The sequence below is a fragment of the Pseudophryne corroboree genome, chromosome 6 (genome assembly GCF_028390025.1).
Source record: "Pseudophryne corroboree isolate aPseCor3 chromosome 6, aPseCor3.hap2, whole genome shotgun sequence".
Lineage (NCBI taxonomy): Eukaryota > Metazoa > Chordata > Amphibia > Anura > Myobatrachidae > Pseudophryne > Pseudophryne corroboree.
Genome location: NC_086449.1, coordinates 726,720,712 through 726,740,372, shown reverse-complemented (window position 1 = coordinate 726,740,372; position 19,661 = coordinate 726,720,712). Strand labels below are relative to the sequence as shown.

Sequence of the window (19,661 nt, the reverse complement as noted above, 5' to 3'; positions counted from 1 at the left end):
CGCAGGAACAAGCGCTTTGGTATAAAGAAGTGGCATGTGCTGCTGCAATAATGTGCCAAAAGAATCAGTTGCCTGAGAACCCTATCGTAGTGGCATCTACCACTTTTCAGGCTCATTCTCAAATACCTACCTGTGTCCAAATCCACCATCCACCCTCCACCTTTTCCGCATGGGCAAATCTTCCATCTAGCCCCCCATTTCATCCGTCGGGTGTCCCTCCCACAACAGTCACCCACCCCACCACCTCATCGTCATCCTCCAGTGGTTTTTACTTTGCTCTGCTGAGTGTAGAATCCAGTGAAGGCGATCCTGATTTTTTACATTTGTGATTTTTTTAAAAAAAAAAGCAGTTTTCTAATTTAATGTTCCTCAAAATTCGTTCTTTTTATATTCTCACAGTTTCTTAATCCAGGATGTTTTGGGATTGCTCATTTAGACCATAAGGGTGGTCCATGGACTTGATTTGTTCCATGTACATGAATGCTGTGATCTTTTTTCTTTAATATGTTCTTTTAACTTATTTGTCCTCATTTTGTATCTTTTTCTGAACCCCTAGTATGTCAGCCTCATTGCTGCTATATGTCCCCAATTGTTGGAGTGCCTCATGTTCTTGGTTTTGTTAAAGTGATCTCAGCTATGTGGCCACTTCTGGCAATACAAGTTTATGAATCCAGTCCTAATATTGTTTCTGATTTTCTTCACAATCTTGATACTAAAGTTTAGTAATGTTTACTTAAAAACGGTGTTGTGTTTTTATTTAAAGCATATTTAGGGGTGTAACTTTTTTATTTTTATGTAAAGTACAGTTAAAAGGTTTGAACAATTAAATGTTGACAGCAATAACTGGGGGACACTTTAAAGAGGTTAGGCCCATGTTATTACTATCCTCCAATATTTTACTACATTTACATAGAGATAAACCATTGGTGGACTGCAATAACCAGTCAATATTGAGTATATTCTGTATGTATAGGTCAGGGGTGGCCAAATCTGTCCTCAAAGCCTGGGGTGAGATCAGTGTCCCAAATTTCAGGTCCTGAAAAGATCTTCCAGTTACAAGGAATCGCAGGGTGGCTATCAGCCTATCCTTGGCTGGTATGGCTCTCCGCAGCTTGGTATTCTGCCTCTGTATGAATGGCGTCACCAGACCCAATAACTCCTTGAATTTAGTGGCATCCATCCGAAGGTAGTTCTGGCAGTCATCCAGATTGTTCTCACGCAGTTCGGCAAGAAGCGTATGCGACAGAGTATCCTGATGCAGAAGCCAATGCTTGGTCCAGCAAAAGTGCTCCCTTCTCCTTCTTTGGACTCTCTCCCTGTCATTCACCACCAAACCACAGCATATGGTGCTAGTACCTATTAGTGAATTGGATCAATGAGAATGAGAAAAAAGCACTTTGTAAAGGCAATCACCACTAATAATACACTAGTACTGAGACAAGGTGTTATGATTCCAGTACTCCTGACCGGAGGAGATCTTATGACAATGGCCAGAGTACTGGAAGGGAATGCTGGTTACGGGAGCAGGAAAGACTAGTTGCCCCTGGCGCCCTAACTCTATTGTCTCACCCGTGCTATCGGAAATCCCTTGCGAGACTATGGTTTCTTGAGCCCCTGGCAGCCACGTTTGAAAGGCGGATTATGTCTGCCCAACTCCGGTGCCCCCCGGTCTTAGTGAGAGACAAAGGGAAATCCGAGGCAGGATAATGACAAGAGGACCTCTGACTACAACAGGCCAAGGGCAACAAGCTAACTAACCAAACTTGAAGTATGCGTGGAAAAACCGCCAGGTAAAAGGACAACCAAAATCCACTAGTCCATTACTCCTACCCAGCACCGCTGGATACCAGAGTGGATCTGTGGGAGCGGAATCCTCCGCAAAAGCTCCGAAACACAAATAATAAATAATAAGTAATAAAGCGGCCAAGCCGCAACACACGGCTACGCCGCGACTCATGAACACCACTGGATGTTTAACGGTGCTCAGTCAGGACTCTAGGAACAGATGACGACTTCCGAGTGCAGGACAACTGAGGACAGGAACGACCGGATACAGCAGGACTGGAAACACTCTCAGCAAACAGATACAGCATACAGGAAGCTATTACCGGCGTCTGTGTGAGGCACTGCAAGAGCATATAAACCGAAGCCCTCCAATCAACTGCTGCCAGTGCTGATTGCATGAATGCCGTGCAGCTGCCTTGCTGCACGGCCAGGAAACAGGTGCCCTTACTAATTTAAATGGACCCAGCAACGGGGAACGCGGTCCGCCAGTGGCGTCCCCGTTGCTAGGGTCCGTGCGGCTCAGTGCGCCCGGCGTCTAGCGTTGCCAGGGAGCCGGCGGCTGTACGCGCACGGCGTCCCTGGTTGCTAGGCGCCGGGCCGCACCGACGAGCGGACCCCGGCGCCTAACACAAGGTTTAGGTGGCTAACCAGGAACAAAAATGCACTGTAATAAAATGGCCCCTGCTCCCAAACTTAGAATTCAAACCCAGCCCATTTTGTAAATAGCCTTTCTAATGGAAGATTTTCAGCAAAGTCTTTCGCCTCCTGAAAATCTTTTGCTCTTTGGGAAAATAGCTCAGTGTGTATGCACTACTTTGGGTGAAAGTTATATCTTTCAGAGATGTTATCAAAGTCTTTTGAAATGAAAATCTACTAGTGTGTATAGACCTTTAGGTTCAATAATGCGGTGGTGAACAAGGCTGCATTTCTGTTTGTCCACATATTTTATAACTGGCAGCCACCAGTGCTGGCATTGCCTGTCACACTGACCATAAATAGTGTTATTTTGTTCTGGAACACAACCAATGGCATGCCCTGTGTGACCCTAGGGTGCCACAGCACCCAGCTTGGGAACCACTGTCAAAATTCCAGTGACACCATAGAGTGCAGCAAAAATCCCAGTGACTGCTAATCAGCACAGATGACCCGGTATACAGTGCAGACTGCATTCCAGGGAGGGGACTGCCAGGTCAGAGAGCATGACGTGACATACTGTAGTTGAGCAGTGCGATCGCATCATCGTTGGCCCGTCCCCTGCTGTAGTTAGGAAGTGGGCAGCACCAGGCAGCTGCAGGGAACTTGAATGCCCCCCATGCCATTCTGGGAGAGTACACAAGTATGGTCAAACATTGGCTTTACTGTATCATTCATGAGTCTTTTAACTAAGGGGCTGGCCTATACTATGATTTTCTATTGTAAAGCACTATACTGTATATCAGAGCAGGCTCCAGGCATGTTCGAATAGAGCAGCCAAGCAGGGCGCCACCCTTTATTGGTGCTGCACGCTGACACCGCCATATTCAAGCCTGGAGCCAGCCTGCTGCCCTACACTGTTCTAATCTGTGCACACTGTGCAGTGCTGACGTCAGACGCCGGCACCGTGCAGCACGCAGCGCACATTGCACGCACTGAATAGTTTAGCAAGTCCGCCCGTGGCCCACAGCACTCCCCCTCCCAGCAAAGCAGGTACTGTGGGGGCATTTCTGGCACTGTGGAGGCATTTTAGACACTGTGGGGGCATTTATGTATCAGGCACTGGGGGGGGGGCATTTCAGACACTGTGGGGTCATTTATGTATTGGGCACTGTGGGGGCATTTATGTATCTGGCACTGTGGGGGGCATTTATGTATCTGACACTGTGGAGGCATATATGCCAATGTGGGGGCATTTATGTATCTGGCACTGTGGGGACATTTGTATCTGGCACTGTGGGGGCATTAGTATTTTGCACTGTGGGGGCATTTATGTATCAGGCACTGTGGGGCATATCTGGCACTGTGGGGGCATTTATGTATCTGGCACTGTGGGGGCATTTCAGGCACTGTGGGGGCATTTATGTATCAGGCACTGTGGGGGCATTTATATATCTGGTACTGCTGGGGGGCATGTTATGTGTATATGGCACTGCTGGGGGGCATATCATGTGTATCTGGCACTGCTGGGGGGCATATCATGTATAGCTGGCACTGCTGGGGGGCATATCATGTCTATCTGGCACTGCTGGGGGGATTACCATGTGTAGCTGGCACTGCTGGGGGGCATATCATGTCTATCTGGCACTGCTGGGTGGCATATCATGTCTATCTGGCACTGCTGGGGGCATATCATGTGTAGTTGGCACTGCTGGGGGGCATATTATGTCTATCTGGCACTGCTGGGGGGCATATCATGTGTAGCTGGCACTGCTGGGGGGCATATCATGTGTAGCTGGCGCTGCTGGGGGGCATATCATGTCTATCTGGAACTGCTGGGGGGGCATAGCATGTCTATCTGGCACTGCTGGTGGCATATCATGTGTAGCTGGCACTGCTGGGCGCATATAATGTGTATCTGGCACTGCTGGGGGCATAACATGTGCAGCTGGCACTGCTGGGGGGCATATCATGTCAATCTGGCACTGCTGGGGGGCATATCATGTGTAACTGGCACTGCTGGGGGGCATATCATGTCTATCTGGCACTGCTGGGGGGCATATCATGTGTAGCTGGCACTGCTGGGGGCATATCATGTCTATCTGGCACTGCTGGGGGGCATGTCATGTCTATCTGGCACTGCTGGGGGGCATGTCATGTCTATTTGGCACTGCTGGGGGGCATGCCATGTCTATCTGGCACTGCACTACTGTAGACATTATGTGTATCTGGCACTATACTGGAGACTTTATGTGTAAGGAACACTACTGTGGCTGTTATGTGTAAGGCTGCTAATTGTGTGCATAGAGGGGGTGTGAAAATATATTTATAGTTTGATAAAATGAAATTGTGAGGCCACGCCCACTTTTCCAGGAGCATGGGGAGGAAGGGGGGTGCTTTGACATTTTCTCGCTCGGGGTGCTAGTAGGCCTGGAGCCGGCCCTGCTGTATATGAAACTGTAAATTATTAATAAATAAATATTATTGGTATGAAAAAATCTTTTCCCACCCAATTTACTTAGAAGAAAAGATACTGTAACACAATTGAATGAAAAAGTGAATGCAGGCTATGACAGAAAAGTTTCAGAACACACAGTGGGACTGCATCACATGTAGCTGGGTAGCCGCAGACTGGTCAGAGTGCACATTCTGACCCTTATCCACCACTGAAAACACCTACTATGGGCACATGAGCAGCCTGTACAGAAAAAGGATTACATAAAATACCGTGCGCCACAAAGGCTTCCTTTTGATCCCAAATGGAAAGAAAGTGTCACCTTACAGTTAGGAATTTTTATGCGATCAAAAATCACCAAATGGGTCCATGATCGTTCATGGATGTTGTCATAAGCAACTTCAGTCACAGCTCCTGGAAATGACGATTCATTAGATTGAGATCCCCATCTATCATAGAACAATGTGCAATCGTCGACTGGAAATCCCATGAGGCCATATTATCCTTGTTTGTCTCTCTTTGTAATCGCAGCCATTTTGAAGTAGATCCGTATAGGAATCCATGTATGGCGGCCATTTTATTGAAGTTCCACATACAAGAAAGATAAATAAACAAATAAAAACATTCTTATAATGAAAGACATTCATATAATAAAAACTATTGTATGATACTTATAAGAAAATAGAATAAAGTGCACCAGAAAAAGGGGAAAAGTGTCTGTGCATTATTACTCAAACAGTGCTAAATTAAAAATCACACTATATCATAATAACCAATTCAACTCAAAATCCTTATTTAACAGTCTTTTGAATTGTCCTGATAGTATGGATTCTAACCATCTATCATGATGACAAATATCCCTACTGATCTAAGACCTGGAATCAGTGGGTTTAATATAATTCTTCGTTTTTAAAGTGCCATTCTCAACGTAAGTAGTCAAATCTAAATTTTTTTTACTAGTTTGGCTAATTTAAAATGTTAAAACAATATTCCTATCATTGTTATTAAGATGAGTACAAAAAACGTCCAAATTTTCCTTATCACCTTTTCATGTAAATAAAATATTGTCAATATATCTTTGCAGGATACTAGGTTTGCCCCATAGGGGTTGTTGGTCCATACTGACATGGCTTCCCAAAATATTAGTGTAATTAGGGGCAAACGTAGTGCCCATGGCGGTACCTCTCTTCTGAATATAAAACTCCTCTTTAAACACAAAGTAATTATTTAATAATATAAAATTTATGCCATCTATTAAAAAGTCTTTAAGATTAGAATCCAAAGGGGATTGTCTGAAAATATTTCTAACTGATTCTATACCCTGCTTGTGCTCTATAATAGTGCAGAGAGAGCTTATGTCTGAGGTAACTAAAAAATAATCCTCACTCCACTCCACGGTTTCTAAAAATGTTAAGACATCCCCAGTATCTTTCAAATTAAATGTATTCATCGCAACTAAGGGCTGAAGGTAGGAATCGATGTATAATGACAAACTGGCAGTCAGAGAATCTACACCAGAGACTATAGGCCACCCTGGTGGATTAAGCGCATTTTTATGTACCTTAGGTCAAATATATATTGTTGGGACAATAGTACATTCAATTAAAACTAATTTAAGTTCTGTTTCTGTAATTGCCCCTTTTTTCACATAATGCTCTTTGAGAGTCCATAGTTGTGAACCAATTTTCTTAGTGGGGTCACCCCTAATTTTCTTATATGTATCAACATCAGTTAGCTGCCTTACAACAGCTCCTCCTTTGTCCGCTGGTTTAATTATAAGGTTTTTCTCTTTAGACAATGTATTGAGAGCTTGTATATCTTTATATTTTAAGTTGTTCTTAACTTTATTAGTACTCAATTTCTCCAAGTCCTCTAAAACCAATGCACTAAAAGACTCTAAAAAAACATCCTTTAAGATGGGAAGGAAAAAAAATAGATTTGGGCTTAAAAGAAATACTTTCAATTACCTCATTATTCGACTCTTCATTGGATTTCATTTAAAAAAAACTTTTTCAAAGTCAACTTTTTTATGAATTTTTGTATGTCAATAAATGTGTTAAATTGATCTATTTTTGTTGATGGGGAAAACTTTAATCCTTTTTCAAGAAGAGTTCATTCCTCTGCCAAAAGGACATGTGAACTCAAATTGAAAATTTAATTTTCACCTTGTCCCTCAAGGTCTCATTATCCTTAGTACAAGAGATAACCAGCGCTACTATATTGTATGGAGATATAAATGTTAATTAAAAAAGTGATGCTAGACGGTATACATAAATATGGCTTTTTAATTAATATATAATGTAAGATAAAATTGGTATGCAGGTATCAATTAATAAAATAACCTTTCACTGCATATCTGACTCCAGAATATATTCACCGTACGGACTTAGGACCTTTCTCCGGATTCCTCCTGTAGGCACTATCTCTTGTATTATTGTTCCACGCACATAGTGTATGAAACAGGGGCCTCACAAACCCCTGATTTTATCCAGCTGCTCCCTAAAGACAGTACGCACACACACCATTTTTTTCTCTTTTACTCATTATCCTTAGATTTTTGGGGCATCCCTGATTCACATTGTGACGTATAGAGGTGTCTTCCTATTTTCTTACTATTTTTCTTAATCCTTCTGCTTTTTTTAAATACATTGTTTTAACCCCCCCCCCCTCTCCCTCTTTGTTTTTCTTATCTCAAAACAGGGGGTCTCCTCCCACTCTAAAAAGAAAGGTGATGAAATTAATGAATTTTCCTCATCCAAAGGAATTTACCGATTTGGATATACCAAATTAGGTTTTTTATCCTTCCATTTGGAATGATCCCATCTGTCCCTTTCTCTCTCATTTCTTATTCTCTCATTCCTCCAATCTGGTATGGTTCTCTTATTTTCTATCTCCCATCTATCTGATTGGTCATGATGCTACAGTGAACTGTTGGAATGTGATAAATCTTTATTTTCAAGGGCTCTTCTATAATCTCTCCCATATCTTCTTGTCTTATTAGCTTGAAAGTTTATGGCTTTCCTTTTCCATGGTTCCTGCCTGTGATTCTTATTGGTGTTACCAACCAATTGGGAGTCATCCGTATTATTAACCCTTGATGATGTTTTTGGGGAAACATCTTCATTTTTATCCCGTACAAAGTTTTAGTCTTTCTTGTAACAAGTATTTTCACCGCTTTAGCGACCCTGCTCTCAATGATTTTCTCTTTTTCCTTGAAATCAGGGAGGTTGGAGAATGAAGTTACAAGTTTTTTCAACTCACTAATTTCATCATCTAATTTAGTTAGTTCTTTTTTCCTTTCATCTATAATTAAATGCATCAAATCAAAGGAACAATTTTCAATAATCATATCCCACTTATGTTCAAAACTTTCTGAGGCTGTCGAAAAACTGCCCTTCTTTGCTATTTTTAGACCCTTTAGAATTACTTTAGAGGCCAAGTATTTCTCCAGCGTTACCAACTCCCACCAAATGTTTTCTTTTATAAGAGTGTCCTCCAATCTATATAATAAATTATCTAGATCTTCATCAGCTAAAATGATATCACTTTCAGGATTATCAAAAAGGTTATGCAATTTTTTTTTAATCTTTCTTCTCTTAATTTAAACATTTTGGCAGCACAAAATTATCTATTACGTGAAAAAGGATACTCTATACAGAAAAAAGATTAGATAAATTACCATGCGCCACAAAGGCTGCCTTTTGATCCCAAATTGAAAGAAAGTGTAATTTTACACTTAGGAATTTTCATGCGATCAAAAATTCACCAAATGGGTCCATGGGCACTCATGAAATAAAAACAAATAACACATACATAGTGTAATATGTTCACAACATGTGCCAGATCAGTGATATTGATATTAGACTAGGTAACCTACACTCATTTGCAGTTTGGATCTGCTCAGAATATACATGCTGCAGTGATATTGATATTAGACTAGGTAACCTACACTCTCAATTTGTATATTATAAGCTATATTGTATTCTAGGATGATACTTTATTATAACTTTGAAATAGTTGGTAACTGCTATCTCACTGTTTGTTTTAGTTGAGTTTTATTGTATGCTCTGTAACAGGGGGGGGGGGGGGGGGTGGCGTGTTAGGCATTGATTGCAATTACCAGACACACGTGGATACTTACCATTCACAAGGAAAGATGCTAGGCTGAACAGCAGCCTGGCTGAACTGGGTTGTATTATAAGGGTTGTTTTAAAAGGGTTAAGAAAATATTACAATATAGACTTACCCAGGACTTACCAGGATGAAAACAGATGGAAATATCCCACCAACATTACAGAAAAACAACCACACTTCCTTTCATTCCCAATCTAAAACATCTGTGCATTTCAGCGTATGTATATATTTTACCAACTATAATCCTCATGACCTCCAAGAACAAAATGCAACCAATTTTGTATTAACCAGTTACATTATGATTTGCATGTGATTGTACATACTGTACCTGTGTTTGTCACTTTGCTCTATCATGCACAGCTAACATACAGCGGAACAACACCAATAAATAGGCACCTGAACTTTTAACTCGAATAAGTGAAACCTTACGCTCTCAGCCTAGATAACCCTGGTTTGATCTCAAACAAACTATGTACCACAAATTGATTTTCTGCATTGCTCTTTATAAAGACCATTGCATCATTCAGTCTCCCAGCAACTCAGCCCTCTGTACATGTTGCCCCCTCAATTATACACTCCCTTCTTATTAGCACTCATGAGCTTTTTACTTCCCTATACTCAGTGACAATAACATCTACAACCTCTCACTATAAAAAACTTTCACAAACCTCTGACACTCACTTTTATCTCTCACTTCTGCTTCTGATAGCTGGTGACATTTCACCAAATCCAGGACCCAGCCACTTGCATCGCTCACATTCACCTGATTCACAGCAAAATAGAAATCCAGCTAACCTCATAAACAGCACATGTCTTCCATCACCCTCCAGATCACTAAAATGTACTTTATGGAATGCACGCTCTGTTTGTAACAAATTAACATCCATCCATGACCTCTTCATATCCAACAACATCAATCTGCTGGCTATAACAGAAACCTGGCTCACACAATCTGACACAGCCTCCCCTGCAGCACTGGCACATGGTGGTCTCCACTTTACACACACATCCAGACCTGGTAACCATAATGGAGGAGGAGCTGGACTTTTACTTTCCCAATTTTTCGCATACACTGTTCTATCACAGGTTCCATCACTCACATTTACATAAGTTGAAGTACATTCCATTAGGGTTTACTCTCCTTTCTCTCTGCGTGTTGCAGCTATCTACCGCCCACCTGGGCATCCCAAACAATTTCTGGAAGATCTTTCTGCCTGGCTCTCTCACTTCCTATCCTCTGACATCTCCACCATTATCATGGGTGATTTCAATATTGCTATTGATTGTCCAAAATCTGCTGCTCACACCTCCAAACTACTCCCTCTAACCTCCTCTCTTGGCCTCTCCCAATGGACTGACTCCTCTACTCATAAGGAGGGCCACTGCCTTGAACTAGACTATGCTCCGTCTCTGAACTCACTAACACTCCTTTCCCCCTCTCAGATCACAACCTTATCACCTGCATTCTCTCCTCTGTTAATTCAAACCCTGTGTTGCTGAAGACCTCCAATCTTCCTCAAACCCACAGAAATATTAACACAATTAATCTTCAAGAACTTTCCACTTCACTCCAACAACTGCTTTCACTGATTTCTGCATTCACTTCTCCTGAGATGGCTGTATCACACCTGAATGAGACTCTGGAACTAGCCTTTGATGAAGTGGCTCCAGCTACCCATCACACTCCACGTAGGCCTAGATGTCAACCATGGCACTCCAAATTAACAAGGACAACTACAAAAACTCACACGAAAACTTGAACGTCAGTGGTGTAAATCTCGTATTTCAAGTGACTTCCTCACATATAAGACTGTCTACCACTCTTATAGAAATGCCCTGGGCACTGCCAAACAAACATATTTCCAAACTCTTATCTCTGCTCAAGCCTCTAACCCCAAACGACTCTTTAATACATTTAAATCACTTCTGAATCCTCCCTCACCTACCCCACCAGCCACTATCAAGGCACAGGATCTTGCTTCCTACTTCAAGGAGAAGAGTGATATGATCCGAGATTAAATGGTATGCTCTTCGGCAGCCAGTGACCTGCTCCGTTCTTTGCCTGAACCCTCTGGCACTCTCTCTTCATTTGATCCCACAAATGAAGATGAAGTATCATCACTCTTCTCATCCTGCTACTCTACTACCTCTCCTCTTGATCCTTTACCCTCACAAATAAGTAAAGCTCTGTCTCTGGTGCTCATCCCTACCCTAACTAACATATGCAATCTCTCTCTCTCTACAGGTATTTTTCCTTCACTCTTCAAGCATGCAGTGATTACGCCCATTTAAAAAAAACAAAATTCTGACCCTAATGCTCTCTCAAACTACCACCCTATCTCTCAGCTCCCTTGTCTCTCTAAGCTCCTTGAGAGACTTGCCTACACTCGACCCACTTCAGTCAGGCTTCCGTTCCCAACACTCCACAGAGACTGCTCTGACTAAAGTGGTTAATGATTTGGTCACTACGAAGTCTAAAGGCCATTACTCACTACTTATTCTTCTAGATCTATCTGCTGCATTTGACTGTAGACCACTCTCTTCTCATACAGACACTACAATCCCTAGGTCTTAAAGACACAGCCCTTTCTTGGTTCTTATCCCTACCTATCTAATCGCTCCTTCAGTGATCGCTTCTCTTAACCTATCTCCTCTTCGCTACCTCTTTCAGTTGGAGTACCGCAAGGCTCAGTCTTGGGCCCTCTGCTTTTCTCCATCTATACCTCATCTCTTGGTAAACTAATCAGCTCTTTTAGAGTTCAGTATCATCTGAACGCAGATGATACTTAAATCTACCTATCTTCCCCTGACTTGTCCCTATCTGTACTGGACCGTGTCACTGAATACCTTTCTGCGATTTCATCTTGGATGACATCTCGCCACCTCAAACTTAATATTTCAAAGACAGAGTTAATTATATTTCCACCAGCCAATAGTCTGTACCAACCTGATATCTCTATCACTGTTGAAAACTCGACTATCTACCCTACCCCACAAGCTCGCTGCCTAGGTGTCATCCTTGACTCTGATCTGTCCTTTGTTCCCCACATTCAATCTGTCTCAAGGTCATGTTACATGCATCTAAAAAACATATCCAAAATTCGACCATACCTTACACAAGACACTGCTAAAACGCTAATCCACGCTCTCATTATCTCCCGCATTGATTATTGCAATAGTCTCCTAACTGGTCTTCCCAAAACGAGACTCTCACCACTACAATCCATTCTGAATGCAGCGGCGAGGCTAATCTTCCTCGCTAGATGTTCATCATCTGCAGATCCACTCTGTCATTCCCTCCATTGGTTACCTGTATTCTACCGCATTCAATATAAAATACTTTTACTCACACACAAGGCCATAAACCAAACTACACCAACGTACATCACTTTGCTTATCTCAAAATATCTCCCAACCAACCTCTTTACTCTTCACAAGACCTGCGTCTCTCATCCACACTCATTACTCGCTCCTACTCACGATTGCAGGACTTTCATCGGGCTGCACCCACTCTGTGGAATGCCCTACCACGCACAATAAGACTCTCCTCTGGTCTCCAAACCTTCAAGCGTTCCCTGAAAACTCACCTCTTTAGGCAAGCGTATCAAATTCCAGAACCGCCCACGTAACTTTCATAAACCTTCCTATCAAATTGCATCCACTCTGTACAGTCCACACATATCCTCACATGTCTTCTCATTCCTCACTTTCCCTTTCTCTCGTACCCGGTTCATCATTGCTATATGACCATATCATACAGCCCACCAAGAAACTTTGCAATCTGGCAGACAACTATGCAATAGATAGCACCTTTCCTTGTGTATACATGCCTATTTCCCTATAGATTGTAAGCTTGTGAGCAGGGCCTTCCTACCTCTATGACTGTTTGTTATCACCCAGTATGTTATATCATTATTATTTCCAATTATAAAGCGCAACGAAATTTGCTGCGCTATATAAGAAACTGTTAATAAATAAAATAAATAAATTACATAAAATATTGTGCGCCACAAAGGCTTCCTTTTGATCCCAAATGGAAAGAAAGTGTCACCTTACAGTTAGGAATTTTTATGCGATCAAAAATCACCACATGGGTCCATGATCGTTCATGAAATAAAAACAAATAACACATACATAGTGTAATATGTTTTGTGCCAGATCATTAGAAAATTGTTAGACAAGTCTCGTACCCAAACAAGAGGTCTACTATGGAAAAAGTAGACAATAGCATCTGATAGAGAATAGAGAATAGGTGCGCTTGATGGAGCTTGTTCACACTCGCTACTCCTCCAACCTTGTGTACCTCCCTCAGTGCAAATCACATGTAGAAAGAGGAATAACTCCCAATAGTGTGACAACATTTATTTTAAAAAAAGCACATAAAACAACAAATGAAAGAGGTAATGATTGGCCCCTCACCAAATGGAATGGTCTACCACATAAGTAGACTTAACAGCTTGGGTAAAGATGTTGTCACCAGGTGTCCCCGGAACCAGCCATCCAGCACAAATGGTGATCCTCCAAACAATTCCCTCTAGTAAAAAAAACCTCCTACCAACGCGTTTCGACACTCACTGGTGTCTTTTTCAAGGCATATTGAAGGTCTAACCTGTATCATATTTATACCCCTTTCTGTAATCAAAAAGACACACATATTTCCAGACATGGATCAACTGGAAACTAAAAAACCTATTTAACAACTGATCTGAATCCTAATCCCCATATCCACTTCAGTCTTTCACACTTTCAGAGAACACGGCCCGCTGACCGTAAGTATGTTGTCAGTGTTCAGTGGCTCGAAATCGTCACCGCCAGCCGGAAGTCGTCATCCGCATTGCGCGCCCGGATGTTGTCATAAGCAGCTTCAGTCTCAGCTCCTGGAAATGACGATTCATTAGATTGAGATCCCCATCCATCATAGAACAATGGGGGTAATTCCAAGTTGATCGCAGCAGGAATTTTGTTAGCAGTTGGGCAAAACCATGTGCACTGCAGGGGAGGCAGATTTAACATGTGCAGAGAGAGTTAGATTTGGGTGTGGTGTGTTCAATCTGCAATCTAATTTGCAGTGTAAAAATAAAGCAGCCAGTATTTACCCTGCACAGAAACAAAATAACCCACCCAAATCTAACTCTTTCTGCACATGTTATATCTGCCTCCCCTGCAGTGCACATGGTTTTGCCCAACTGCTAACAAAATTCCTGCTGCGATCAACTTGGAATTACCCCCATTGTGCAATCATCGACCGGAAGTCCCATGATGCCATATTATCCTTGTTTGTCTCTCTTTGTGATCACAGCCATTTTTAGGCCTGCTTTTGCTGAGTTATGAATTAAACCACCAGGTTTTTACTCACTGAATGAAGTATCTGAGTGCCACTGCTTGCTTAGTATATGGTATACAGATGTTTTCCAGAGGGCACCGGAGCATGACAGCCGTGGATGGGGTGAGTGCCAATCCAATAGAGCCTGTATATATATGATATTATAGGCATTACTGAAACGTGGTGGGATGAATCTCATGATTGGACAGTCAATCTAGAGGGTTACACGCTGTACAGGAGAGACAGGCTAAATAAACAGGGAGGAGGGGTATGTCTTTACGTAAAGCCATTTCTAAAACCTGTTATACGGGAAGATATTCAAGAAGGGACTGTAAATACTATTGAGACGTTATGGGTAGAAATTGCATGCGGGGGTAAAGGAATAAAGAAGTTATTATTGGGGTTATGCTACAGGCCGTCTGGTATTAATGTGTCTGACGAGAAACTGTTACTGAACCAAATTGAAAGAGCAGCAGGAGTAGGAGACAGTAATGATGGGAGACTTTAACTATCCCGAGAGAAACTGGAAAATCAATTCATGTGATACTGCTAGGGGCAATATGTTTTTAAACACGGTAAATGATAATTACTTAGTTCAATTAATCGAGGAACCAACTAGGTACAATGCAATCTTAGACCTGGTATTAACTAACAATGGGGAATTGGTATCAAATATTGAAGTAGAAGAGCCCATAGGTAACAGCGACCACAATATGGTAACATTCAATATCGGTTTTCATAAGCAGTCCTATACTGGCCCAACTAGGACTCTAAACTTTAGCAAAGCCAACTTTGACATGATGAAGAAGGTGTTAAGGGACATTGGGAAATTCTGTTTCAAGGAAAAAATACTACAGAGAAATGGGAGGTATTAAAATCACTGCTAATTAATAATACTCGTAAATGTATTCCCACTAGCAGCAAAAAAAGGAATAAAAATCCCAAACCAATGTGGTTCAACAAAAATATAAAGGAATTAATGGACAAAAAAAATGAGCATTTAAAAAATACAAATCTGAGGGGGATGCGGAGTCATTTCAACACTATAAGGACTGTAACAAAATATGCAAAAAAGGAATAAGAGCTGCTAAAGTAGAAAATGAAAAACTAGTAGCAAAGGAAAGCAAAGTGAATCCCAACTTTTTTTTAAGTACATCAACAGCAAGAGACTAAAAAAGGAGAGTATAGGCCCTTTAAAGGACAAGAGGGGAGTCTTAATCAAAAATGATAATGACAGCAAACAAACTAAACAAGTTTTTTTCAACTGTATTTACCAGAGAGCAGAGAGGACCAAATGCTGGGTCTAACACAAAATCTCAACAAAGATAATGTCCCACTGCTAAATGCTTATTTATGTGAGGAGGTAGTCTGTGACCAATTAAAAAAGTTAAAGATTAATAAGTCACGTGGTCCCGAAGGAATTCACCCAAAGGTTCTTATTGAGCTGCACGCTGAACTAGCAAGACCTCTATTTTTGATCTTCATGGATTCGATTAAATCGGGTATGGTTCCCAAAGACTGGAGTATAGCGGAGGTAGTGCCGATATTTAAAAAGGGGAACAAAGCTGAACCAGGTAATTATAGACCAGTTAGTCTTACATCTATAGTGGGGAAAGTATTGAAAGGTATTCTAAGGGACAGTATTCAAAAGTTCCTTGAAGCAAATAAGGTCATTAAAAGGAACCAACATGGATTTGTGAAGGACAGATCATGTCAGGCCAACTTACTTGGCTTTTATGAAACAGTAAGTGCGAACCTGGATCAGGGTAAGGAGGTAGATATAATCTTTTTAGACTTTGCCAAAGCTTTCAACACTGTACCACACATGCGTCTTATCTACAAGCTACAAGAAATAGGCCTAGGGAGCATAATATGCACTTGGGTTAGTAATTGGTTAGATAATAGGGAGCAGCGCATTGTGGTCAATGGATCATTTTCAAATTGGACTAAAGTACTAAGTGGTGTGCCACAAGGGTCTGTACTTGGACTACTTTTGTTCAACATTTTCATCAGCGACCTAACAGTAGGTCTAGAGAGCATGGTATCAATTTTCGCAGACAATACCAAATTGTGTAAGGTTATAAATACGGAGGGGGATGCTGAGTCTCTTCAGAACTACTTAACTAAACTGGAAGCATGGGCAGCAAAATTGAGAATGAGATTGAACAAAGACAAGTGTAAGGTAATGCACTGTGGGGGCAAGACCAAAAATAACACCTAAGTACACCATACTAAATGGGGTAATATTAGGGGATTCTGTACTGGAAAAAGACTTAGGGGTTCACATAGATAACAAATTAAGCAGCAGTACCCAAAGTAGGAGTGCAGCAAAGAAGGCTAATAAGATATTAGCATGCATAAAACGGGGTATTGATGCAAGGGACGGGAGTATTATACTCCCATTATATAAATCACTAGTGAGGCCTCATCTTGAATACTGTGTGCAATTTTGGGCACCATATTACAAAAAGGATATCTTGGAGCTAGAAAAGGTTCAGAGGCGGGCGACCAAACTAATCAAGGGCATGGAGATGCTGGAATACGAGGAAAGGCTTGCAAGGCTATGCATGTTTACATTGGAAAAGAGGAGACTAAGAGGGAACATGATAAACATCTACAAATATATAAGGGGTCAATACACAGAGCTTGGGAGGGACCTGTTTTCTATAAGATTAGCAATACTACAATATAGGAACAAAGGGTGCAGGTGCACCATACACCATTAAAATGATTACAACCATAATATAATATTTGAGGTTCTTGGCATATATTGGCCAGTATATGAGCCTGCCCACCTACTTCACGGTGACCTAATCGGACATGTCCCTAACACTATAGGGGTTCACCTCTGGGATGCAGAGCACCCCCAGACTACCCCAGCCACACCACCCCAGGGCACCACACAGAAAAAGGATAGGAGTGAAAGATCAGTGTTAAGCAAATGAAAGAGGCTGCTTAATGTAAAAGAAAAAAAGGACAGCACCTGCACCCTTTGTTCCTATATTGTAGTATTGCAGTACTTAGTCCCAGCAAGGTAGCACATCCCATTTTAAGAAGTTAGGGTGTGCAGTCCAGGCCCCATCTCTATATATTCTATAAGATCAGCACAGAGAACACGTGGTCACTCGCTTAGGTTAGAGGAGAGGAGTTTCCACACATTGAGGTGAAAAGTTTTTTTCACAGTAAGGACAATACGTGTTTGGAATTCCCTGTCTGAGAGAGTAGTAACTGCGGACTCAGTCAACACCTTTCAGAATGGGTTAGATAAATTCCTATTGGATAAAGATATTCAGGGTTATGGTGCGTAGGCACGCATTATAGTTAATATAACTAGTCCTAACATAAAAATAACTAGTCCTATAATAAGACTGCATAGGAGACCACAAATAGGTTGAACTCGATGGACAATTGTCTTTTTTCAACCTTAGTTACTATGAAATATATATATATATATATATATATAAAAATAAATATAATTTACCATCCACACAACTACTGTATGTTCCATTATTGACGGTATTGCTTTCCTATTAAGGCATAACTATGTTTGGTTTAAGGATATCTTCTATTTACAAATCACAGGGACAACCATGGGGATGAGATTTGCCCCAAGCTATGCCAATTTATTTATGAGTTTGTGGGAGGACAACCACATTTGTTCCAACCAGAAGCTTGGGGCATATCTCATACTTTGGAACAAGTACATTGACAACATAATCTTTGTGTGGCGGAGTGATGAAGAGACAGTTATTTTTTTTTTTTACATACATAAACACAAATGACAATAACCTTAGATTCACCACCAAATACAGAAGAGTATTGAATTCCGCAACCTCAACATATTCATAGATAATGGCTGCATACACACCAATACCTTCTGCAAGACAGTCGATGTTAACAGTTTCATACTCTCTAGCAGTTGGCATTACCCTTGTTCGCTCAAGATAATACCCAAAGGGCAATTCATTAGGTTAAGGAGGAATTGCTCCAAGTTAGAGGACTACAGTGCACAGGGGAGAGAAATGTCAGAACAATTCAAAGAAAAAGACTACATAGAAGAGCTGGTCGAGCAAGCATCCAAACAAGTGGAAACATTGGATAGAACTGTTTTATTAAAATATAAGAACAGAGAAGAGACAGGATATGAAAATAAGATACTTTTCATCACAGACTATTTAAAACAAGCCACAAAAGTACAACAAATCTTAAGAAAACATTGGCCCTTATTGCTGGAGGATGAGCTTTTAGCTGACCACTTACCCACAAAATGCAGAGTAATATTCAGGAAAGCTCCAGACCTCAACAGTAGATCAGTATGTAATAACCTTTGTTTTAAGTCACGTATTTTCAGGTTTCACTGCGCTGCACTATTTTTTTTGTAGTCGTTCCAACAAAGATATACTGATTACCCTATTACCTTATGATCCTCAGAAAATCCCTTTAGGGTCCTGCTCCGGAGTCTGGCAAGAATTTCACACTGACCAGCGATGAAGAAGGGTTATAAGTGATGTATTTAATGATATTTATCCTTTACAAAAGAAGAAGGAATTGAAGACACTCATAGGGTTAACTAGCGGTAACATTTCAACCTTAAGCATCAATGACAACGTAGAATACTAAAGCAATATTTATTATACTGGAACCCTTATTTGTATCCAGGATGACCCTCCGTCGTATCAGGTCCCTAAATGTAAAAGGTTAGGTAAATTCCTGTAACATTTGCTATACAATACTTCAAGTAAATCACCATATACGTTACTTTCTCTATATACCAAATAAAGCAGTACAGCTACTTAATCGTTCGCTCAGTATGGCGACTGCCAACTGAAGGAAGAACCCCTCTATTCCCCAACAAAATGTCCCGGTTTTTCCTGAGTACTCATTTACCTCTCGTTGGTGCACATTAGAGTGGTACGCTGGTAATGATGTTCTATCAGGCTTAGGCTACAGTTAACTGGGGTTAGTCTCACTTTTAGGACAAAACCCTAGGTCGGTGATACTATGTCTAATCCTGCTTATTTTCCACGGGTATGTACATCCGAAGGGGTTATAAAGTTAATTGCGTTCCGGCAAGCCGCTGCGTTTGGATCGGATACTTTAATAGCGGCTATTCTGGCTACGACTAGCGACCGGGGAGTCGGTGTCGATCTAGTGAACTAGGAGACTCTGGAAGTGGCTGGCTCGCCGATTATTAGCATCTTTAATCAGTGTTAGCGTGTTGGGTTAGCATTCCTATAGGAGTGCAAAAACTATGTATTGTAACTCCTGCAATTCCTCCCTATTTACTTAGGGTTAGTTCCTGTGAATACTAGGCTTCTCCCTTTTACGAGG

The 19,661-nt window shown here is 41.3% G+C and overlaps 1 protein-coding gene across 3 annotated transcripts in view; it reads left to right on the top strand.

The window, feature by feature from the left end:
• LOC134933319 (uncharacterized) overlaps positions 1-19,661 on the top strand; it is a 197,550-nt gene that overhangs the window by 34,535 nt on the left and 143,354 nt on the right. The gene's annotated exons all lie outside the window — the stretch shown is intronic.